General features: G+C 42.1%; 1 protein-coding gene across 3 annotated transcripts in view; it reads right to left on the reverse strand.

Moving 5' to 3' along the window:
* Negr1 (neuronal growth regulator 1) overlaps positions 1–25,309 on the reverse strand; it is a 727,936-nt gene that overhangs the window by 493,043 nt on the left and 209,584 nt on the right. The gene's annotated exons all lie outside the window — the stretch shown is intronic.

A 25,309-nucleotide genomic window follows, 5' to 3' on the forward strand; every position in this document is an offset into this window, starting at 1 on the left:
AAAAATCATTTTTATCAATTACTAATACGATCGTTTTAGTGAAATGACTTTTTTTTTTGAGATTTGGGAACTTTCTATGGGATCCTAAGAATGCATCCCAGGTACTTTAAAACTGTGGGATGACTGGTGTCGACCTGCCCAGTACACACTATCCCGTCACGTCCATGAGTTCTGAGCAGTGTCCACCTTGCTACGGCCGGCCGGTGCCACCTCAACGAGGAAGATCCCAGCTGACAGGAGCAGGCACTAGCCACACACTGCTCATGCTGTCTCCAGGAGCCTGCGGTTTAGCAAATACGCACAGGGGGAAAGCATGCGCCAGTTGCCCGCCTTGGAAGGAATGCTGCCTTGCCGCCACAGGCGCTTGAATGAATGATTGGAATGAATGCTGCCACCACAGGCACTTGAAGGACAGGGTGGCCAATTGCTAGCGTCACAGAGACACACAGGACAAGGAAATGATATAAAAATTTCATAGCTTTATTACTAATCGATGATGCCGTATCGATCGTCTTCTCTTAAATGTAAATCGATAACCAGCTTATAAAAAAAAAACGCAACTCAGCAATCCATTAATTATTCTTTGCAAATGGCAGCAGAGAGTTTGCCGCGGATCTCTCGTGGCTTCCTTGATTGAGCCAAGGCAAAGGACACGGTCCAGTGCTGCGCGTCCCTAGGCTTGCTAGCAGTAATGGCTGCTAATGGGTCACAATCTGCAAAGCATGTGAAGGAAAATATTGAAGAAGTTGCCACCTGTTATCCACCCATGGAGTGGTTTGAGAGCAGCACTTAAGAAAAGGCAGAGTTCAAATAGCTGTTTTTGAGGTCCTCTCCCCCACCTCTCTCTCTCTGTCTCTGTCTCTTTCTCTCCTCTCTCTCTCTCTCTCTCTCTCTCTCACACACACACACACAGACACACAGACCACATACCACACATACACATATGCACATATACTATATACACACACATACATATCGCAGACATACACATCACACACAAACACATCCACACACAAACAGGCACACACACACACACACACACACTATACATACATACATACCACACACACACACGACACACACACGATACACACGCACACACATACCACACATGTGACACATGTGCGTGCACACACACGCACCACACATGCACACACACATAATACACATGCACACACATACACACACAGAGACACACACATACCACACACACACACACACACCGGCGATGCACAGAGACAGGATCATCTCACGCCTGCACTCAGACACTCACATGCACAGAAACCCTGTCGAATCCAGTAACAGCCTACGCGGCACATCAAAATGTTAGCGGTTCCTTCCTCGGCGTGAGTGTCAGGCTGGCAGGTCAGGCTTGACAGCCAGGGTGCTGTTCTGCTCTGCTGGGTATGATATTGACTTTTGCAGGCTGCCTTGTAAATATCAACACTTGTGTGCCTGAACCCAAGTTGAAGCAATGTGGCGGCACTCAACCTTGCAGCAGACAGACACTAGAGCCTCTCTGACAGCACCCAGGTGACACTTAATTAGAAAGCTAAATAACCAAGGACTTGGTGCAGGGGGGCAGTGGTTGCAGACAAAATGAAACACAAGGAAAGGAACCCTAATGTTAAAAAAATTGAACGCTAAGATTTGGTGATTTTAATGGAGGTAGAAAATAGGATTCTGGGAAGGGAGTAGTCTAACTGTGGGCAGTGATGGCTTGGCTGGAGGACTCAATTTTCACTGGAGCACAAGGATCTCCCCCTCATTTGTGGCTGGTTCCTGTGAACCTGGTGCAGAAACGACACGAAGCTGCTATACAAATTAAATAAATAAACAAACAAACAAATCCATGCATCCCGCGGAGTTTCCCAGTCGCGATTTGACACGAAGGAAGACTGAGCTGTGGGAGTGCCAGAATGAGTGTTTTATTCTGATTCACGATCGTCATAAAGCCTATAATTGACATTTAGAAATAAATCTTATCATTATCCCGGTAAAGCTTTAGACCCTTGCATGAAGTTAACAGGTCAGTTCACGGCCCGATGATTTGGAAAATAATGGGTAGAAAGTAAAGGGATATTTTCTCCCATTTATTGGTTCTTGTGTGATCAGGCATAGCTGTGTCACTGGATAGAAGGGAAGCAGAGGTGAGCGTTGCATGACCAAGGTTCCCGTTAACCAACGGTTGCTTTACCCAGCACCCTTGATGTCCATTCTCCACTCTTTCTTTGTCCATTGTGTGTTATACTCATAATCATGTATGCAATGGCTCATTACATACGCATGTTTCATATGTGCATATGTTTTATATATACACATTAAATAAAGAGAAGGAGATATATGGATTCCGGACAGCAATTTATAATAACCGGGAGCATTTTAAGTCTGCATTATGGAAATGTTTCATGGCATTTGTGGAGATAGTTGTGACATCCACATATACCATGAGCCTCCTTAGTATGGTAAAATTTAAAGAAAATGTTTTAACACCTAGAAAAAATTATAAATAATGCTTTGATTTAGAGTATGATAATTAGGAAAAAAATGTGATTCCATAATCGTTCAATGCCTTGGAGATCCATGTTCCTTGAGTCTAAGGGCTCACTGTTTGGTTAATAAGAAGGAGACAAAGACAGATCTTACAAATTGTCTACTGTCCGTGGAGCATCTAGAAACAGGCTCCATGGTGGTCGTGTGAAGTCACTCACAAACCATCTTCCTCCTAGCTTCTGGGCTCTGTGTAGGGGATTGAGATGAGGGAGTTCCTGCCAATCTCACTCACTGGCTGCTCTTCTCAGGTCAAGCCCTGGTGGCCAAGGCGGCTACCATTCATTATACAGCATGGTGATGCCAGGACACAGAAAGGGATCTGAGTACGGACAGCGAGCTGCTGTGCTTCTAAGCCCTGTTTACTTGGACTGTGATACCAGTTTCCTGTGGAGAACTAAGGAGGAGTGGGAAACAGGCAAGACAATACGGGCCTAGTGAATTCAGGATATCCCAGCATTCCTCAGACAGAAGCTGCACACAATCTCAACCAGGAAGGCAGCTGCAGGACTCTGCAAGCCTAAGCCTAACGGCACATCCTGGCGGCACAGATGCCCATTAGATAGGAAAACAACCTGTTCTTTGTCCTTGCAAGTTACAATTATCAAGACCATACTAATCAACATGATTAATGGTTTTTAAATTCGATAATTCATGTCCCAAACCTTAGGTATATCTAAATTTCCCCGAAAAATATAAAGGGCTGCCTTTAAATCGCAGAATCTGATTGTTTTGATGTCTTGTTATTTTCCATGCAGTTTTGTGAACCTTGACCATGGTGAATGTTGAGTAAATCAGGGTTGCATAGTCCCACCATTTAAAAGGCAACGTAGTGGCCTATGAGATGCCTTTAGCGATTTCAGTAATTATAAGCTTTTGCCCATAAGCAACCACACATACAGACTCAGGAAAGGTGTTCAGAGCAAGGAAAGTCACCCAACTGCACAACTCACCTCCCACATGTTCACCGCTTCCCCGTATCTGCAGTAAGTTTCCTCATACATGAGTGATGCACGCGGTGATTATAAGTCGTGCCTTCCAGTCGTCTCCTGTACCCTGGCACCCATTTGCACAGTGCAGGAGGCATGATCACCAAACATACCAAAGGCTTACATTCTTTTGGAAAGCTAAACTCGCAACGGGCTGCCAGGTTTGCCATTATTATGTCTGCCTCTTAATCGTGTCGTCTATTTGACTTCAAACCCTCTCCCAGTGAACTCACGTACACTGACATAAAATATGCAAATGAAATTCCATCTCTGGAGAAGAGTAAATCCACCCGTGAAGCAGAATGGATTTCCATCTCCCTAATGCACATTGGCACTTCCGGGCGCGTCCACTTCCATTAGCCTATAAAAGTGCCCCAGCTCTGTCAGCACCAAGAGCGTGTGAAGATGATAAGCTCGCCCAGGAAAGGACTCCCGGGACTCACAGGCAGAGAGGAAACACTCAGTACACTTTAAAATCCTAGAATTGTAACTCTCTACCCCAAATGCGATACAAGCTCTACTAAGATAATTGCTGAAGCGTGAGTGCCAAGAACCAAGTGGCTGCCCACTTGCGTTCGGTTGCCGGCAAAGCACGGCTCAAGAGGGCCACCTCTGTGTCAGGGAAGGACAGGGGGCCACACGTGCCAGGCATGTGTTTTGACAGTAAGCTCCTGATAACTAGCCAGGAACAGAACTCATATATATATACATACATATATATATGTATATATATATACACACATATATAATAATGCAAGGGTTCGGGTATAAATTTTGCTTTGAGTTTTATATGTTTTAAATGATCTTCTGTTTCTCCATATTCCTCTTCACCATCATGGGATCTAACTCAACTCTCTTCAACGTTCAAAATGCTTCCTCTAAATAAATAACCAGTTCTTTACAGCAAAAACAGGCTAGAGAAGCTCAGGGATTAATGGACTGGATGCCTTTGCAGAGGACCTGGGTTTGGGTCCCTGAAGTGTTAATGATGGCTCACATCCAGGGATCCACCGCCCTCTTCTGGCCTCTGCAGGTACTACACACAGATGGGGCACATGCCCCCAAAACATTCACACATGCAAAATAAACAACACAGGGTTTGTTTATTTTTTGTTTGTTTTTAAAGATGCCAATATAAGATGGAAGTTTAGGCTGGAAGCAACTAGCTGACAGCAGATCTCATTCACACTGGTTCATGCCTTGGGACTTAAATATACGACTGGCCATTTCCTTCCTAACTTTTTATACATTTTCCAGAGTTTGGAATTCCCTTTTGAAATGAGTGTCTCAGAGTGAAGACAGGCATTAAATCCTTTTAAAACTTCTTATGCTCTTTCTAAGTCCAAAGAGTAAAGAAGTGCACATAAGAGCAGGGGCCAGTTAGGGGGGGCAGGAAGAAATTTTCTCTTTTCCTGTGTAAAGGATTTTCTGGGTCAAGCTCAGTGTGAGTTTTGCGGATTGACAGCAGGGAGGCCAAGGTTCTTGGAGAAGGCTCTTGTCTCCAACCTGCCCAGCTTTCCCCTGGCTGAGCCACACGGAGCTGCAATTGTCTGTAAGCCACTGGTATGCAAAAGTCAAGAACTGTAGGCATCTGGAGAGAGGGTCACTGGAGAACTGAGCACATTCCTACACAAAAGGCGAATTATTTTTTTAGAGAATTCCCTATTATTCCCCTTTGTTAAAATCTTGTATGTTTGGAAGTGATAAGCTTAGAATAATTCTGACTAATTTGCCCAGGGCATATTTTGAAGATCCCAGTCATTATCTATCCATCTAGGAATACTTTTGGCTCATTCTTCATAAAAACACATTAACAACCTTAACACGATACTCTGTGTTTTGTCAGCTTTTTTCCTTTTTTTTTCATTTTCTTCCTTTGAGACTTACCAATCCAGTGAACTCTGTACCACCGAGCCCTATGAGGCTTGCGGGGCAGGAGGAAAGCACTGAGGTGTGGGGGAGATAATGAAGGAGGCCCACTTTGTAGGTAAATGTTTAACTGTGTAAATAAACAGAGACATTTTCCCCTATGATTTCACTAAGTTAACTACAACATCACCCTATGTAAAACTGTGGTGCAGATGTCTGAGTTCACTGGATGTTTGAAGGGATGTCAACTGTCAAGAACCACCTTTGAGAGAGACAGCAAGCTGAGTTTAGTGAACTTACTGCCACCAGGTCTCAGTTTAAATACAGCCTTGCTAGAAACTTCTTTGCAGTGGCCCCCATCCAAGAATGACACTCCCGGAGCACAGCATCCCAGATTTCCTTGTTATCAGCATCTCTGTGTTCTAACTAAAAACTTCCCTTTCCCTTTTCATGAGCTACCAGTGTGTATCAGAATATTTCATGTGTTCTGTGCAAGAGTCTAAGGCACAGGTCAGGTTGCTTAGCTTTTTATTTGAACACTTTTTCATTATATATTTAAATTAGAAACAGGCTTGCTTCCCATGTCAGTCCCAGTGTCCTCTCTCTCCCCTCCACGCCTGCTCCCCCCGCCAGCCTCCCACCCAATCCCCACTCCATTCCCCAGGGTGAGTGAGGCCTTCCATGGGGGATCTCTAGAGTCTGTTATTTCATTCCAGGGAGGGCCCAGGCCCTCCCCAAAATGTCCAAATTGAGAGAGCATCCCTCATTGTGGGATGGGCACCCAAAGTCCATTTGTGTGCCAGGGACAAATACTGATCTACTACCCGAGGCCCCATAGATTGCCTAGGTCTCCTCACTGACACCCACATTCAGGCGGTCTGGATCAGACCCATGTAGGCCTATCAGCCATCAGTCTGGGGTTCAAGAGCTCCCCTTTGTTCAGGTCAGCTGTTTCTCTGGGCTTCACCAGCCCAGTCTTGACCCCTTTGCTCATCGCTCCGCCCTTTCTGTCATTGGGTTCCAGGAGTTCAGTTCAGTGATTAGCTGTGGGTGTCTGCCTCTGCTTCCATCTGTCACTGGATGGAGGTTCTAGGATGGTACATAAGATAGTCATCAAAATCATGATCGGGGAGGGGCATTTAAAGTAGTCTTTCCACTACTGCTTAGTTTGCCATTTGGTGTCATAGCTTTAGGAGGCTCTAATTTCTTGATTTGTCAATGCTTAGGGAGATGGTGCCTCCCCCACTGGGATGTTTTAAGATGCTATGAGATCCCTTTTCGCAACTCTGACTCTATGAAACCTGATGAATGACCATAATTCATGGACATAAAAGGACCATGGCTTTGTGTTTCTGTAAGGTCTGCCACTGTGGAGGGTCTGAAGCTGAACGCCGGTCTCTACGTTGCACTGTGTGTGGCTCTGTAATTAACCTGGCACTTAGCACAGCCTGTCTGGAGGTTCACGGTTAAGGCAGAGAATAAACTATTTCATCCCTGGGCCATTTCCAGTAAAACCCCCTCAGTGTCTGCCAGAGTGACCTGCTGGATTGAGTTTTGAACCCTCAGAAATCACATTGGTAGGATACAGAGGTAACAAATCTGCATTAAAACCTTATCCTAGGGCACACCAGTGTTAGGAATTGCTAAACCCACCTGCCCTGCCATGCTGTGTAACAGACCACTGGCTTCTTTCTCAATTCCCTGTTGCTGCCGGAACTCAAAATCACCAGAACTCAAATACACAGTCCCATCATCATCATCATCATCATCATCATCATCATCATCATCATCATCATCATCCTCCTCCTCTCAGCCATCACGATGGTAAGACATCCCGTGTCCCTCACGTGTTAGGGGTGTCCCCCTTCCTAAGTGCTCCAGACTCTTGTTGGAACAATCACATACGGATTCTTACATAATATTCTAATTTTAGCTTCCTTTAAACCCAAAAGAAGTATAGCTTTTCCCAACTTCTGTTTTCCTCCCTTCTTTTTTTTTTAAAGCCGTTCCACTTTTAAATGCTGTTTTGCTATATTTATAAAAAGCACAATCTCCAGATTAAAAATATACTCTAGATAACATACTCCTCAGAGAGCTTACCAGCTGCCATCTGGAAATGGACATGTGTGTCCTAAAGCCTGGGGGCACTGCGAGCAACCCACGGGGCTCTGCATTCAAGATTCTGCATTCTGCTCCCCACGGCTGCCTATCAGAGCTTTGGATCAATGGTAACTCAATAGTGACAATCGGGAGCTTTTCCTACATTTGGCTCCAGCATCTGCCAATACAGATGTATCAAAGGCATTGTGATCTTAAGGAATGAATGAAACAGATTCAGGCATTGTGCTTTAAAGACAGATCTAATTCTTAGGTCAGGCATAGCAAGCTACTGCTAGTTAAATCAGGAGAGTGAAAAAAAAATCCCTATCTCCTAAAAGCAGAGACTTGGTTGGAGTATACAGTTAAAAACCATCTTGGCTGACAAAAAACACACATAGAGGAATGACAAGAAAGGAAACTTGAGAGACAGGGTGAGGGAGAGAGAGAGGGAAGGAGTGAGAGAGAGAGAGAGAGAGAGAGAGAGAGAGAGAGAGAGAGAGAGAGAGAGGGAGGGAGAGAGAGGGAGAAGAAGAGGGAGAGGGAGAGAGGTGTTTAAAAATATTTCTACTGAAAACTGAATTCCTGATGCCATGGTCCTGCCAAACCCCTGTCCATTGTATTTGCCACTGGAAATATGAAAGGAAAGAAGAACTAGAGTCGAAACAGGTGTTTTCTATATTATAGCAAAAGTAATAATAATAATATAAAAAGTCAAACGAGAGACAGTCTCCGACAGCCATGAAGAGCTCTGATCACACAGACACACATCCTGGACTTGTAGTCAGGTCAGACACAGTTAGAGAAAGATGAAAAAAAATGATTTCGAGGTACATGGAGCAGGGAGGACAGGGTTGCCAGGTAGAAGGAGAAGAGGGAAAAAAATGGTGTCCATAAAATGTCCTGTTTTTTTGCCTCTATTTTTCTAATTAGTATAAAGTCACACTCTTTCTTTTCCCTCCTTCTGTTCCCTGAAGAGAATGTGATGGAAATGGATTTTTAAAAAAATGCAATTTCTGCCTTATGTGCAGCACACAACTCTATGTACCTGCCAGGCTCAACTAAGGAACTGTGAAGTTCTCTCCTGGCTATTTATATCCCCCTCTCTCAGAGAATGGCAGGGGATTTTCTCTGCAAGAAGGGCTATATGCAACTCTAAAGAAACTTAGCTTAGGGAGACCGCAGCTGGAATGTAAAATGAAATTTTTAAAATACAAAGAAAGAAATTCAGCCTAGGCTAAGAGGGTCAGTCTGAGACTCGGCATGGCAAACCTTGAAAATACATTCCTGACTCGCAAGCCTTGCCATAAGGAGGCATTAGACACAAAATCCCAGTGCAACAGATGAAACAGACAGGACAGAGGGCCACGGAGTCCTGAGACAACAGTAAGAATCCAGAGGATATTGGTGAGCTCAGCACATCTGAGATGCTCATTACAGGCTGGGGCCTACGTAGCATGCAGCAGGTATTGGAATAATTGAAAAAAGGAAAAGCAATGGCTGGAGAGAGACAGCTTCAGGAATGGAGAGTTTATGTTAATAGCACTGTCTGAGGCTACTTAGCAGATCAAACACTCTCAGAGACTAGGTGGTAAACCCAGGAAGCTCCCAGATCTTCAGGTTAATCACCTGGATGGAAATTCTTCCTAATACACATGAAGCCATCACAGCCAGTAACAGGAGCTCAAGCAAGAATCCATAGACATGGCAGGAATTAGTGAGCTGCTGTGTTTGCCCTCGAACATCTGACACTTGTAGGCAAAGAACGGCACTCCTACAGATAGATGACTGTGCAAACTGTAGAAATTACAGCATGAAATGGCGGCATGGTGGAATTGTGTGGCATCGTGGTTTTGATCCAGGGTTCAAGTAGGGGCAAATGACTTATCCTCTGTAGGCAGGACCATGGAACTCTGAGGAAATCAACTTTGGCTCAAAATCTAAGTAGTTTAGAAGCTTCCGGAACTGACAATGTTGAGGTGGTCCCCTGTTTGGGAGTTAGAGTGCATGAGAGCTCCCAAAAGAATTGCGGCTAATAAAATGGCTTCAAGTGTGCCCGGGACCCACAGGAGTCTGTGCAAGAAGGGAAATCCCTGAGGAATTTCGGACCTTTGGAGATGGTTTGGAGCTTGGATCACAGAGTGTACCCAAGCCTTGCTGTGTTAATCAACTCGGAAGAGCACTGAAAGAAAATAGCTGTCTGTGCATTGGCTTTTGCAGTGAAGGAAGCATGTTTTCCAGACATGTGGACGGACAGTCCCATTACACTAAAAACAGAACAGACACAGGCAGGCTTGTGACTATGAAGCCCAGAGAAGGAAGCAAGGGAAGGAAGCTCACCATGTGGTTTCTCTGAACTGAACTCTGTGACCACGGCATACATGGAAAGACCTCGGTCCCAAAGAGAACCACTCATGAATCCGTGTATATTCTTGAGGCAAAACAGACGTTGTCATAGACCTATCTTCTCATCATTTCATCACGTCCTGCCCCCATCATCCCCATGGTTCTTTGACGTAGAGGAAGCCTGCAAGTCCCTGAGTCATTCTGAGGTACAGGGCCACTGTTCTTTAACAACACTCTCCATGCAGAGATAGTCTACATTTGTATGTTAACCAATTGGTGTGTCTTTTCAAGCGCAATCCCTACCTTTTGTCCAGGATGGAAGCTAAACTTCCCTTTGTATATGTCAATGCCGAAGTGTATGGTTTTTGATAACACAGAAGTATTTAAAACCCTAGAGCAGCAGTTGCAGTATTGCAAGTTATAACCTGCAGGTTATGCTCTGTTTTCCTAGAGCATCTAGAATGTTCTGAGACACACTGATTTCGATGCACTTGATAATTTTTCCTAAAACAACCTGGTCACCCGACTGACATCACCACAACCAGTCACATCCCCCGCTCTGATATCTGATAATTCTCCACTCTGATATTTGATAATTAGCTTGCATGTTTTGTTTAACTAAAGTGGTTGAAAACCAAGCAACCTGAGTCTTGCATGCATTGTGATTAATAGGTATATGCTTCCTTAAGAAATCATTTAAGAATTATGGGGTTAGAGGAATGCTTATTCCAAGAGATGTTCTGTGGGGAGAAAAAACGGGGGCGGGGCTTTCATAGTTAGCTGAACTTTGAAAAGTGTAGAATTCTGAGAAATTCGCAATGCGTGTCCACATCTTTTAAAGCTCTGGAATTCGCTGAAGGGGGCGGGCATTAAAATGCAGCTCTGCTATTCCGTGGGCAGCGTTTCTTAGATACACCACTCACACAATGTCTCCCTCGGAAGTGGTACTTGTCAATACTGTCATCATGATAACTGGAGTTTATTGATTGCGTGGTTTGTGCTGTTCAGTCCGTAAACGTAAACATCACACTGCTTGGCATTTCTACTGCATTGTCACACCTGTCTCATCTAAGAAAGCCTTTGCTACAAAAGAAACCAACAGAAAGCCCCTAACTTGAAAAATGATAAAGTTTGAACCTGTTAGGAGCTCAAGTTCAACAACTATGTTGTTAGTCAATAAATACCGTTATCACATTACACATTTTCTTTTCTTTCTCACCTCACCAATAGGTCGACAGATGTGGAAGGGACGATATCGTGTCTTGAAGACAAGGCAGGAGAAAGATCCCTCAGTCAAAGGAAATGTTAAATTTTCTGAAACCAGGCACAAAACATCTAGGAAATCTGGGACACTATGAAAGGACCAAATCTATGAATAATAGATATAAAAAAGGAGAAAGAACCCAGGTCAAAGGCACAGAAAGTATTTTTTAACAAAATTGTAGGCGAAAGATTCCCCATCCTCAGAAAAGAGATGCCTGTCAAGGTGCCAAAGACACAAAGACAGAACAGAAAACAGACAGGATCGGAAAAGAAATTCCCCAAAGTCCACCATAAACAAAACACCAAATGGACAGAACAAAAGATACTAAAGGATGCAAGGGAAGATGTGCCCAAGTAACCAATAAAGAATGGCCATGAGAACCACATGTGACTTCTAATGGAGACTCTGAAAGCCAGAGGGGCTGGCTGGATGTTCTACAAAGATGCTAGGCCAGACTACCATATCCGGAAAAACTGTGAATCTTCAACTAAAGGAGGAAGGAAAACATTCCATATCATTAAACAAATCTCACTTGAAAAGAAGGTGTTCTTTGACACTGACGTAACAGTCTGTAGCTGCCGTTGTTAGTATAGTTCCTGACTGGAGTTCAAGCCCCTAGAGATTATTTTCTGTTACCTAGCAGGCACTCACAGACATACAAATATTAAAGAATTTTTTGAATACACATGCAGCCTAAATTTCTTAAAACACACTACAATATTACAATTTAACAGCAAAATTCAATTAAATACCATGCTTGAATACTTGTTTATACATTTTAAAACATCACACGAAAGTGACATTGCCAACTAAACATTGGTATTTTACGAATAGTTCTTGATCAAGTATGGTAGTAAATCCTGTGATCCCAGCATCCAGGAGGTAGGGGCCGGTATCATTTTCAGTTTACATGCTAAATTCCAAGCCAGCCAGGGCTACCCAGGAAGACCCCATCTCCAAATCCCACAAATAAATATAAAATAAATACTTGCATTCTTACTCTAACTGTGGTATCATATTTGCACATGCACACCTACTAATTACAGGTGGTCTGGCTTGTAACAATTCTATTTACCTGAACTTAAACAATCTAGAATGAGCCAAAAGGATAAATTCTTTCACAAACACAGTCCCAAAGCATTGACATTGAATTGTCATTTATATGGTATTACAATGCTGTTTTGTAAGGACGCATTTTGAGAAATGCAAGTTAGTTAGACTGGGCTGCACATAGTGCTAAGTTCTCAGCATTACTGATATCCACAGGGTGATCTCAGACAAACAGACAGGAATTTTTTTGTTTTACTTTTTTTTAAGCAAGGAAACATAATTATACTATCCACGTGTGTGCATATGAATACAGTGTGTATATGATGGAGGTTGTCCTTCTGTTTATATGTTTCTCTTATTGGTTGATGAATAAAGCACTGCTTGGCCAATGGCCAGTGAGGCAGGAAGATAGGCATGGCTAGGAGATGAGGAGAATTCTGGTAAATGTAAGCAGACAGAGTCACCTTGTGAGCCCAGGAAGAGAGGCCAAGACCATAGATTCATAGTAATGGGTTAATAATTAAGACAGAGATAACCAATAAAAAGCCCTAGTCCTAGCGGCCAACAGTTTCATACTTAATATAAGTCTTTGCGTGTTTATTTGAGGCTCAAGGGTGGTGGAACCCTGCTGAGCCATAAACATTCATAGAACATGTATATGTGAATCTGCCAAATGAGCATTCTCAGAAGCGACAGTTACTGAATGCAATTGCCAATTTGGTGCTTCTATGGCTATGACTATAATGAAATTAGAAATGCATTTTGCCTTAAAAACAGTATACAAAATGCAGTGTATCATTTGCTTATCTTCTTTTTAAATAAACACATATTTTTAAAAACTATGATTATAAAATATGTCTTTTATTATTCTATCAGTTTGAGTGTTCACATCTAGAATGTTCTAAAAACTGGTAATGGGCAGCCAGCACACTGTGAGTACTGCTCAGCCTCTCTTCTGTTCCTACCATGGGTAAGATGACCAAGGATTCACAACCACAGTGTCAGAGAACCAGCGTAAGGGTGGCCTCCTGCTGAATAGTGCAAATCAAACACCAGAAGTTTTCTGGCCCACAAAAGAGCAAAATCAGCAATTTGGGCTTTTAATTTAAGCTAATTTTCTCCATTTATGGAGTTAGTCTTCATTCTGGATCATTTTATTCTACAGTTTCATATTTCATGTGTGTTTAACTTCAGCAAGTTTCTTGACGTTTCCCTGGCTGATTTGGTTCTGAAGTTACAGAAATAATAACCAAGCTGACCAGAGGAGGAGAATAGGAATTTAAACTGAAAGTAAGGAACAAAATTCAAGGAAGCTGAGAGTGAGAGGAACTTTAGCTGTTTGAAAGTCTTGGCAAGCATTTTATTGTAATCATTAAAGATCACCCAGTGCATGACTGAGTCATGGCAGCCCATCTCTGCCCACTATATCCATGACCCTCTCATAGACAAAGAAACTGATTTAGAGAAGTTGGCTTGCCCGGGATGGTCCAAGTTTGAGAGTGATAACCAAGCTACAGACTAAGGTATAGATGCCTCTGCAACCATCCCTCCCTCCTACATCTCTCAGCCATCCTAAATCCAAAAGGCTTGATATCCACCTGGAAGATGACTCACAGGGGTAGGCTGTGCAATTTAAACTTCAAGGAACTGTCCCTAACACTTTCAAGATGAAGCTAGTGTAATCATGATATATAGGATATATGATGTTTTAACACCTAAGTGCTTTCACCTATGTGGACAGTAACCCTCACACTGGGAAGCTGATAACAGCTACTTACAGAAGTGTGAATTCCTAACCCTGAGGTGCTGGGGTTCAACCAAAGGGTGTTTACTGAATGCTGTAAGTGGTTTGGCCTTTCTGGAAATTCCACTTTTTGTTCCCACTCAGTTCTAACTTATGGTTTTCATTGTTGTTTCTGCCGTTATTGTTTTGTTTCGACAATTAACCAAGTCATCAACACAATCATTCATCAGAGGACATAAGCGGTTTCTTTTTCAGCTTTAAGCAAGAAGGGATAAATGGTGATTTGTCGAATCAAGCTTCATATGTTGCATTGCTGTATGTGTCCAACAAGCTCACGCTCTGTATCGTTTTCAGTTCATAGGGAGAACGTGAACACTGAGCCATGAGTCATGAGTACGTACAGCTGCAAGTTTAATCTGTACATTGACGTAAACTCTCAGAAGTCAAGAGGAGTTTAGGGGAGTGGGGAACAGGAGCAGACAGATGACTGGGAAGAAAGTGGACTGTGTCAGTTGATATGAAACGGCTTGAACACTATAGAGCCCCCAAAGCACAGCGGGATCCGGTGCAGCTGCAGGGCAGACAGGAGTCCAACCTCACCAGGCATGCATCACAAGGCCTTTGACTTGAATTTGTCACTTTTAAAGCAAATCTACATATCCATGGTAGAAGAAGCTCCAAAGTATCACCAAACACGTATGAATACCTTAGGGCTTGACAGAGTACATGGGAGTTTTTCACTTAGAAGAATGTTTACGGGGAAATGGGTGAAAAAATAACTGAAGTACCAGTTTTTCAAAATTCAAATGAAGTTTTAAATGATCCAACATTTTTGTCTTCTAAGATATCTTAGGACCCTCACCTCAGTAGGAACCTCCCGCCCCCCCCAATAGAAAGGCTCACAGCAGACAGAGGCAGTATTTCTAGCAAATCTATTGCAATCTAATTATTTTCTTTCGCAGACAATTGGTTTACTCATAGTTTAAAAAAGAAAATGTCTTCTGAAATGACTTTGGAAAGCTTTTTTAAACATCACCACAAAAAATAATAAAAGTTTCAATTATAAGCAATTAAAGAACAGGGGTTATTTAATTTCAGGATGATTCCCAGACTGGCATAGATATTTCTATTTACAAAATTACAGTGATCTACAGGAACTGACCACTAAGGTGAAACTGGAAGCCCCCTGAGGATAAAGTTGATTGTTTGATCCAAAGAATTTCGGGAAATTTACAACTGTGTCTAGCTCACTAGCATCTCTAGATTTATATTTCTATAGCACAGGAGCAACTGGATGTACAGAGCCTAGATTTCAGAACTGCCCACAATCAGTCAAAATGCTGCACATTTTTGTGTGTATCTGGATGGAAAGGAATATTTGGGAGTTTAAAATTGTGAGTGACTTGTAGAATGTGCACTAAAACACAGACATTGTTCAACGTCTGGGACTAGGGAGCAAACATTCACAAACACAGTTTGCTGGATGTAGGAAAAAATGAAAAAAAAACACAAAGATTTGATTTGATATGTTCTCAAAAGGTTTTAAACAACTACTAAAGGCTGAGTTTCTCCTCTCTCTCTCTCTCTCTCTCTCTCTTTCCTCTTTTTCTCACTCTCTCCCCCTTTCTATTGAAAAGTTATTGTTGATTTATTCTGGGAATCGAGTGCATAAATAGTCTACTGTGTTACATGCATGCGTGTGTGCGCACAAGTGCACACACACACACGAATACATACATACATACATACATACATACATACATAATTTCCATAAGTTTTCAGGCAATTCTGATGTATAGCTAATCCATGAAACATCTAAAATAAACAACACTAAAAAAAATCACAAGACACAAAACCCAAATATGACAACTGTCACGAAGAAGCTAATGTATTATAAGGGAAAGGTCATCCTGAGTGGTTGAAGTACAGATAGATGCCTACAGTAGAGGACAATCCTGGAATCCCAGGATGTTGCATGGCTGACTGAGGGGTTGCTTTGTCAGGATTTCCGGCATTCATTGTGCATGATGAGACGGCAGGCAGATTCTAAATGTAGAACAGGTGAGGTAGCCTCAGGTCCCAACACAGTGTTGAGTTGCAAAGAGCATGGACTGGGAGTGGGAATGAGAAATCCCATTGAAAAACAGAAGAAACAGGAGTCAGTAAACAGTTTGATTACATAGGGACCCATGCTGTCCTGGACTGCCCACAATGCGTGGGAAAGCAGAGGAGCTGATGATGTCAACTCTGGGATCCTCCTCCTAAGCAATGAGGTAGCCGGCGGAGGCGACATGCACATTGTCTAAGTGAAGAGAAAGGGATGGGTCTTGGTGACTAAAGTACTACGTGAAAATCACACATTGTGTCCATCCATTTTCTGCATGGGCAGTGTTTGTCACAGTGGCACAGGATGGCTCAGGTACAAATCACCGCTATGCATAGTTGCTCCACACTGAAAATAGAGAAAGCAGACTAGAGGACGGTGGACTGCCCCTGCATGGAATTCACGAAGAATAACAAAACTGGGTTCTACTACAAATAAAAGTACCACCGATTGAAAAAAAAAAAAACAAATATTTTGTTGCTAAGTGAATACATCTCCACCAACAGGGAGTTTTTAGACATAAAAGGCACCTCCAAGCTGACTTTGTCTTAGCTCTAAATTTGTCACTTCTTCCAGGAGATTTGGATCTGGGGTTCACAGCCTCCCTGATGCTGTAACACAGTCCCTCATGTTGTGGTCACCCCCAACCTAGAAAAGAAGTTCTTAACCTCCCTAATGCTGTACTCTTTAATGAAGTTCCTCACGTGGTGGTCACCCCAAACTGTAAAATTATTTTCGTTGTTACTTCACAACTGAAATTTCGCTACAGTTATGAATCATAATGTAAATATTTTAGAAGATAAAGCGTTGCCAAAGGGGTCACGGCCCACAGGGTGAGAACCACCAATCTGGCAGTTTGTTCAGATGCGTCAGTCAGCGAAGAAGCTGGGAATCACAATTCCCCACGTGGTCCCAGCACCTCACTGCAAATCTGAAAGTGAAAATCCTTCTCTGAAACCGTGTCCAGTGTCATCAGTTTGCTTCATAATGGCAGTCATTCTTTGAGTCACAGAATTTATGCAGCAGAAGACTTGCAGAATCTCTACTTTCCCAGTGAGCACACTGAGGGACTAAATAGAAATCAGAGCAAGGTACGTATAAAACTCATTGGACTTGAAGGGTTTCTTCAATATTCCCTATTTGTTTTCCTCAACACAAAAAATATTACAGACTGTGAAGAAAATAATCCCTAGCCTGAACACCCAAATTATTTTAAGTATTGTTCAACAGGAGCAAAGTGAAGGAAATTCTCAGAGGCCAAAACCACGAAGCTGTATACAGCAAGGGGACTGCCTCCTCGTTTTGAGTTTTGACACGATTCCTAGGATCTGGTAAAGAAGGGAGGTTGAACTAACTGTCTCTCATGATATACTTCTAAAAAGCAGAACTTTTGTTACATTGGCCGGGAAAAAAAATGTCCCTCCAGATGAAGGGATGGGGTGTCTGGCAGCATCAGAGGATGCAAAACTGTAATAGGTAAGTGCATACACGTTTGCATTCCAACCTGACATTATCACAGAAGACAGAAACAAACGTGAAGAAGGAAGGGAGAGGGTTAAGGAGTTGCTGAGGGGTAGAAGGAGGGAAGGAGAAAGAGGAGGGAAAGGGAGGGAGAAGGAGAGAAAGAGGGAATGTGTAAGCAATTCAGTAGTTAAAGTCAAGATGAGAAAAAATGTTAGAGAAATTCTTAAGACTCGATCTTCCAAAGTTAATATCACACAAATCAAGGCTTAAGCAGCAAATCAAGCCATCCCATTACTGCCGACAAACTCAGAGAGACTGAGTTTGTATTCCCAGGTCTACACCACAGCAAATATACAAAAGGCCTATCGTGTGTGGAATGTGACACAGCGGAGACACATTCAAACTCCAGATTGGCACCGGTGCTAGGATGTGATAATAAACACCATGAAAGCAGTGGGTGTCTCCACACTTAATTTGATAATTACCAAATTAATCAGATTTGAAAAAAAATCAGGTAAGTACACAAAGACGCGAACAAGTTAATTAATGAGCTTTATTCAATGGCTATAACTGGCCAGTGCTCCAAACAGAAAGAAAACAAATCCCCGAGAGCCGCTGAGATGGCCACAACTTCATCAACCCCTCTCTCCAGGATGTCCTCAGGAGGCTGACCAGGGTAAGCACACTGGACACTCAGCCCCCACAGATGTTCAAGTCTCTTACATAAAATGACATCACGTGTGAAGATAACCCACTCACACCCCCCCACAGCTCTATGTTTTATAGTCTACAGTGTGATTGCTGTGCAGCTACAACCAGCCCGTAGCATTCTTGTCCTGAAATCTGCAGTTGACCTTGCATACGCAGACGTGCTAAACAAACACCCCAGAAAGTTCCCATGCAGAACTGGGGATGGCAGTGACTTTGAGTAGGGGCAGAGGCACAACACACGAGGCATGAGATTCTGTAGTTGGCAGTAACAGGTGCTTAGAGCAGGTACAGCTCCACAGAGCGTGGCAGACTACCTTCCCTGTTATCATTCCCCCAGACAGTGCAATATTCCAACAACTTACAAAGCACTCATGTAGCGGTATATGTCACCAGTAATTGAGATATTATCAGGCAGGCACACATGGGAGAGCGACCCGAGGTTGTGTGATTGTATCAAATTATTATAAATGTGGGTCTTGAATTTTGGAGTTGGGCATCCACAAGTTTCCTGAACCACAACCACCACACCACCATCACCATCACTCCCCCCTACCCCACCAAGACTACAACCATCACCGTCACCACCATCATCACCATCACCACCCTGCCTGTTCAGCACATATACAGCCCTCATAGATCTAACTGGACATCACACAGTGACCACATCACCAGACTTTCTTTCCTCTCAGGAGCATCATGGGGTTGACCTGGTGGTGCTCAGAGTGTGGCAAATCTTAGTTTTGAGTGCCGGCACCTTGTAGGCCCTTAGTTTTTCTGGAAGTTTAAAAACCACAATTGGGCGAGTCAATAGTGTATAGTTCAGAGCTATTGGGTGCCAACAGCACTAAACTTTCAGTGGATCCCTCAATGGCTAGAATCTTGAATTTAAACAAAAACATTACATTTTTAAAACCTTCTTTACAGAGATGTGCAATGACAGAGTTCCAGAAATGTAATGATTTAAGGAGGAACCATAATGGGAAGCTAAAACTAAATAACTGAACTCAGCGGCCAAACAAATATGGAACCTTATTGCATCTGAACATCATATTGTTAAACAGAAGACTTTGAAAATAAAAAGTTATTCACTAATAATGACTGAATACTGAAAAGTGATGCATACTATCTATAGCCATTAAAATATAAGACAATAAGTTCAAGAGAAGTAGAGAAGTGATTTCAATAGGAGCAGAAAATGAAGTTATCAGGAATCCAGAAATAACAGACTATTGTTACATCTCAGAGCTCAAGAGACACATGAAACCCGTAAAAGGAAGAAGTTATCAAAACCATACTGCAAATGAAAAAGGAACACAGATATTATAAAACCTAAAAATAAAATATTTTGACTACTTCAGGAAGACACTTTAAGTATCTATTTAAAATGATAGTTGTCCTAATTTTTTTTTTACTCAAAGTATTCGCTCAAGAGAAAGATGAAGAAATTCTGATAATTTCCATTGAACTGAGGAAATTGAATCACAACCACAGGTCATGCTAAAAGACTGGCCAACTCTGGGATTTATGGGAAAATTCCATCCATTACTTCAAGAATACTAATCCATTGTTAAATGGATTTAATTAGACATACTCACAAGATTCTGGACTTGTGCTTTGATTAACCATAATTTGGATACCCAACCGAAACAAAGAAGCAACAAGATCAGGAAACTATAAATAATTGGAAACTATAAATAATTCTTTTTAATAAATGTAAATTCATAAATTCTAATCCAAAGTAAATCTGTCAGTATAGAAATACAGGCTAAACATTTTATACTTAGTTCCAGGATTCTTTTTATATGAGTAACATGCTGAGTAAGGCACATTCCACAATTCATACTTACTTATAAGACGTGCAAACTAATAGGGGTACTACTGTGGATAGCAAAAGGCATTTCCTTTGGAGAAAGACTTGATATCTGCCATTGCTTTTTAAATATTTGAAGTATTTCACCCATAGCAGCAATATAGTAAGAAAAGGAAATGAGCGCTATTGACTACCTCAGTATATAGTTCCTTTTTAACCATTATTCATTTAGAGGTACCATATGAACATGTATTTTCATAATTAAAATTGAATGATTGTTTAACAGGGTTGTTGATTATGCAATCAGTAAAAAAAAGTCCAAATAGCTTTTATACAGTGGTTAAAAAATACCTAGATTAATGCTAAAATGCAACTTAAGTTTTAGCAATGATAGAAGGCATCTGAAAATGATCTCACAAGATAACTAAGAAGTGATGTTCGTATATTTCAAGGCTAAACACACAAGTCTGCTGAACTTGCAAAACCCTTCAGCTGTACCAACCACACCTATGTCTTTAAATTTTGTCCAAATGTCTGAAGACAACAAAGACAAAATAAGGCGATATAAATATATAAAGTAGTAAGAATACATTGTTTGCATATCCATTTTGTTAACTATTACTCCATTTCCATCAACCAGGTGTGTGATGTCCTGATACAATAGAAACACCTTTAGATGTAAGAGTGAAGTAAGGCAACTTCTGTTGTTAATGGAATTCATGGTCTGCCATGTTTGTCTTGCCTGTGTCTTCAGTAGCTTTTCTGAAAAGAAATCAGCTGTTACACAAGACCCCTGTTGTGCAGAGGCCACTGGTTTCATCTTTCTCACACTGGTATTGGAGCCCAAGCAGAGCTCAGCCCATGTCTGATTCACATTAAGCCCCAAACCTTCACACAAATAGAATTACCTAGCTTTATTTGCTCCTGTGTCTGTAACCTCTGAGCTAAGGTGTTCACAGCTTCTCCCCACATTTATCTGCTGGATGAATCCTAAAAGTTGATTTATCAGGGGAATGTTAAAGAGGCTTAGTGGTCTTTAAAATGCAAAAGCTCATTTCTCCACACAGAGAGGCCCGGAGACTTGTTTTTGAGTAATGAGAAGTCATAGCACTAAATCCCCCCATAATGAGATTAGAAATATCCTGTAAGTTAAAGCGGGAGGTTTTTAAAGTTCATGTAAGACCTCCATGATAGATCGCACTTCATGTTTAAAACACTATGATGAAAAAATAGATAAATCTTAATAAATAACACAGCAATAGTTACTAGAATAACAAATTAAAAAGAGTTGAGCCATGTAAAGCTTTGATACACACAGAGGATCAAGACACATTAATGTGAAAGAGAAAACCATTTGATGAACCAACAAAAAGGAGCATCCTTGGAGCATTTGAGTCTACTATGCTGTTGTGTGTTATCAGACCACACCAAGCTCTCTTGCCCCATTTCACTGAGCTGCTTGAAGGAAAGGATACACTCAGCCCAAGACAGAGACAGAACCAAGAGGATGTTTGCTGACAACCAGGGTGCAGACTGATTACCTTCTTCAGGTCATAAATGATCCTTAGGAACCCACAGATACCTCAGCAGAGAAAGGCCCTTGCTGCCAAATCTGGCAACTAAAGTCAAATCTCTTGGACCTCAATGGTAGAGGGGAGAGAACCAACTCCTTGCACGTTGTCCTCTGATCTATCCAGGTGCTCTGTGGCACGCCCATACACACATCTATCTGCGTATCTCCAGGCATATGCACACTTGAAGTAAGAAATAAAGAGGAAGGAAAGGAAGGAGGAGGGGTGGGAGTAAGGAATGGTGAAAGATGTTAAAAAAATCTTTAAAACACTGAATGTGCTAACATGTAACGTAAGACATGACTTACAATGAGCTCTGATAAGAATATACTCACTTTCACTGGGAAATTGCCATTGTAAATTCTAGATTTAAATATTTCATTTGTTCAGGTAATTTCTCAGATGAACCCATCCGGCTATGTGTGTCATGACTGAACAACATACTAGCAAATATTTAAGGAAAGAGCCACATCCAAGATGGCACAACTACCTGCATTTACTTGAGGCCACTCAATTTCGAAGGCAGTTCTTTCTGACGAACTACTAACGGACGGTAGACATGAAGCAACAAAATAATAACGAGAAATAAATGAACTAACTAAACAAAAATTTCTTGGTAAATTGTGTCACAGAAGAGGCACCGCACTGTAGGGTATCAAGGATATATCCTTGGGAAGACTTCCATCTACTGGCTCATTCTCAGGGCCACACAGGCAAGAGCTTCTCAGCTAAGTGCTTAATGAGCGCATTTCCAAGTTAATTTCCCCAGGTTGTGATGAAATTCATATTATAAATAAATAAAGACACAAACATCCAGATTTTTTCTAGAATGTTCCCAGAGTCATGCTGCCTTAAATTAAGACAATTTCCACACTCATCTCCATGTTCAGTCAAGGGGAGGAGTCTGCCATCATGAGCTGTGAGAAGATTCACATGCTCTGTACCTGATAGTCACAAGTCTCGGCATCTTCTTCTGATGCACAACACTCCTAGGAAGATACTACGTGCTGATGTTTCAGAATGGAAACTAAAGCTGTGTGGGCATCATGTCCATGTGAGTATGATATAACTGGTTCTCCCTTCAGGACGATCAGTCAGCTTATGTGAACATGCCTACCCATAGTCTCTTGAAATCACAATACTTGAGAGATCTAATGAAAAATTTAATATACTTTTATACAGATGAACTATTTCCAAATAGAATCTATGTATTTCAATATATAGCCTCGGCTTTTAAAGGATGTATGTCATTTTAGACACCAAAGGTCCCGTGTTATCTGTATCGTTAGATTTTCTGGGTCATATTGACTTTGGCACAAGAGCCAGAAGGTGCTTGTATTCTGTGTGCGCTTAACACTTAAAACTATTACTCTAATGAAAAGCAGTTTTAACATTGAACTAAAAATGATTATAAGCAAACGCAATAATTCATTGTTTGATTCAGTAAATAGATAGGGAATGATTTCCTGTTTCTAAGTTCTATGCTAATCAGCTGCAATACAAAATTAACAGAGTTAGCCATATTAAGCTCAGAATCAATCCCAGACCAGCCGGGAACACCCTGCTCATACATTACTGGAGCTTGTTTGTTTGTTTTAGCCATGGTTGAAACTGTGAGAATAAAGCTAGGTCTTATCCCCTCCGTCTGCCCGCAGACATCCGCCCATTTCTGATTCCTGCTAAAAAATAAATAAAATCTCCTGTAACAAATTACTGATGGCAGGATATATTTAGAGTCTCGTAACTTTCTGCCAAAATCCACGGTTCAGTCCCGAAGGGTGATCTCCCGGCAAGTCCTGATACACAAGTCCGTACAAGTCACTGAGTGCTTCCAAGTCTGTAAAGTCGGGGAGGTGACCACGCAGCCGTCACTGCAGTGACAAAGGCACTCAGATCCACACCGCGTCCCACTTAAGTCAGTTCAGCTTCCACACTCTATGCAATTACTTCCCAGGAAACTCCAACCTCTCTTTTTATTCTTTTGGGGAAAGGATTTTTGCACAGAGGCTCTGTTTTGACGTGGGGAAAACGGAACCCAGGGCAAAATGTGTACTTGGTATACCCAGAGGCTGGATAGCTAGCTGAGCACCGGTAGATGTGTGTTAAATTATTATTTTTGCCTGCCTATAGGATTAAGATGAAAATACAACCCATCTCTTCACCCCTGCACCTCTCTGACCACTTCACCCCAAATTACAGCTTCCTGAGCACATCACGTCATTAAGTGATTTCGGGTCACTGCCCTTATCCATTCAGACACCTTTACCTAGAGCAGCTCGTGCCCTCTATACATCTGCAATGTCTGCACAACCTTCACCGCTCTCCTCAAAGAGTTCCGACTTTGCCAACTGTTACGACCTTCTCCGGTCCAAATACCCTGCTTTCACCCTTCTGTCTCACTTTTGCACCAGTTTGAAGAGTGCCAGAGTTTTAAAGTTTCCTCCTTTGATGGACACAGCTTTTAAAGGTATGAACCATGTCTCAATGTGCTATAACAGAAATATTTAATCAATGAAGTAAAATGAAGAAGAATTGGATAATCATAAAAGCATGCAAAGACTGATGCTTCTGATTCACAAATATAACTTGAAAACTCACAGAGAGAAGGTGGGGGCCAGTGATAAGAGATAAAGAATCAAAACATGAAGATATTCACTCGGAGGCAAATGAAGAAAAGCACCTTGGGGTCTGAATGAGGGAGGCAAGAAAGCAGAGAACACCGCTCGGGGGCTCGCGGCAGGTCTGCCGGATGGCACGGCCCTCAGAGCAAGGCCTTGTGATCTGTTACAGAGTCAGCCTGGCATGTTGCTTGGCAAGCAATGCCATCTCATATAGAACGTAAGCATAGTAGAAAAATTGAAAAAAGTATGAGTCAGACTGAAAAATTTATTTAAACCATTACCCCATGTGCCAAAAACTAACAAAATAGAAGGCAAAGTGGCTGAGAAGGCACAGAGATGCTAAGGTTAGTTGGTGTCAAGAGATTGCCAATGATGTGTGGAAAATTAGGGCTGAGTATCATCTTGTTAAGGAGTTAATACCTAAGAGACAAAGAAGTAATAAAGTTAAGTTAGAGCAAGTTTAGTTCATCTCTACTGTCTATTTGTAAAATGACATACTCAAATAAAAGGCATTTCTCATTGGAAAGTGTAAACCCTGCTTAGTAATTGCTTTCTCACCCCCTGAGAACTGTGCAATAAGAAGTGTTTCTAATATCTGAAGTGTGGGGGAGGAGGTACAGCCTGGCCAAGGTCACTGGGGTCAGGATTTCCTGCATTGGGCAGAGGAAGGAAAGAACACACACATAAGAGGGGGGTCACAGAGCTTTGGCCGCAAAGTGTGCATACCGTTGTGTGAAACCATGAGAAAGAGTCACTCGTGAAGACACAGCATTACCCGAGCTTTGCTTAGGGCGTCTTAAAATTGAGTCTTTTAAACAGCTCGAATGCTTTCATTATTGGAATGAGCTATCCGCAGGTTCTTCTGTGTGACTCTCAACAAAGCTGCTGGAGTAGTCAGTCTGTACGTGGTGAGGCGCAGAAAACCACTGATCTGCACCCGCGTGGAACCTGGCCTTCCCTGGTCTTGAGCTGCCGCGGAGAGGCCCTTACTTTGCTTTTCAGAGAGATTGCATGATTGTCCTTAAGAAGTAGGACCTGGATTCCTGCAGTGGTTTTTAAAATTAAATCTGTGGATTTCCAATCTCTGTGGAGCTGCAGGCAGAGTCCCTGGCAATGGGA

Source organism: Mesocricetus auratus, unplaced genomic scaffold, assembly GCF_017639785.1.
Source record: "Mesocricetus auratus isolate SY011 unplaced genomic scaffold, BCM_Maur_2.0 Super-Scaffold_100009, whole genome shotgun sequence".
Taxonomy (NCBI): Eukaryota; Metazoa; Chordata; class Mammalia; order Rodentia; family Cricetidae; genus Mesocricetus; species Mesocricetus auratus.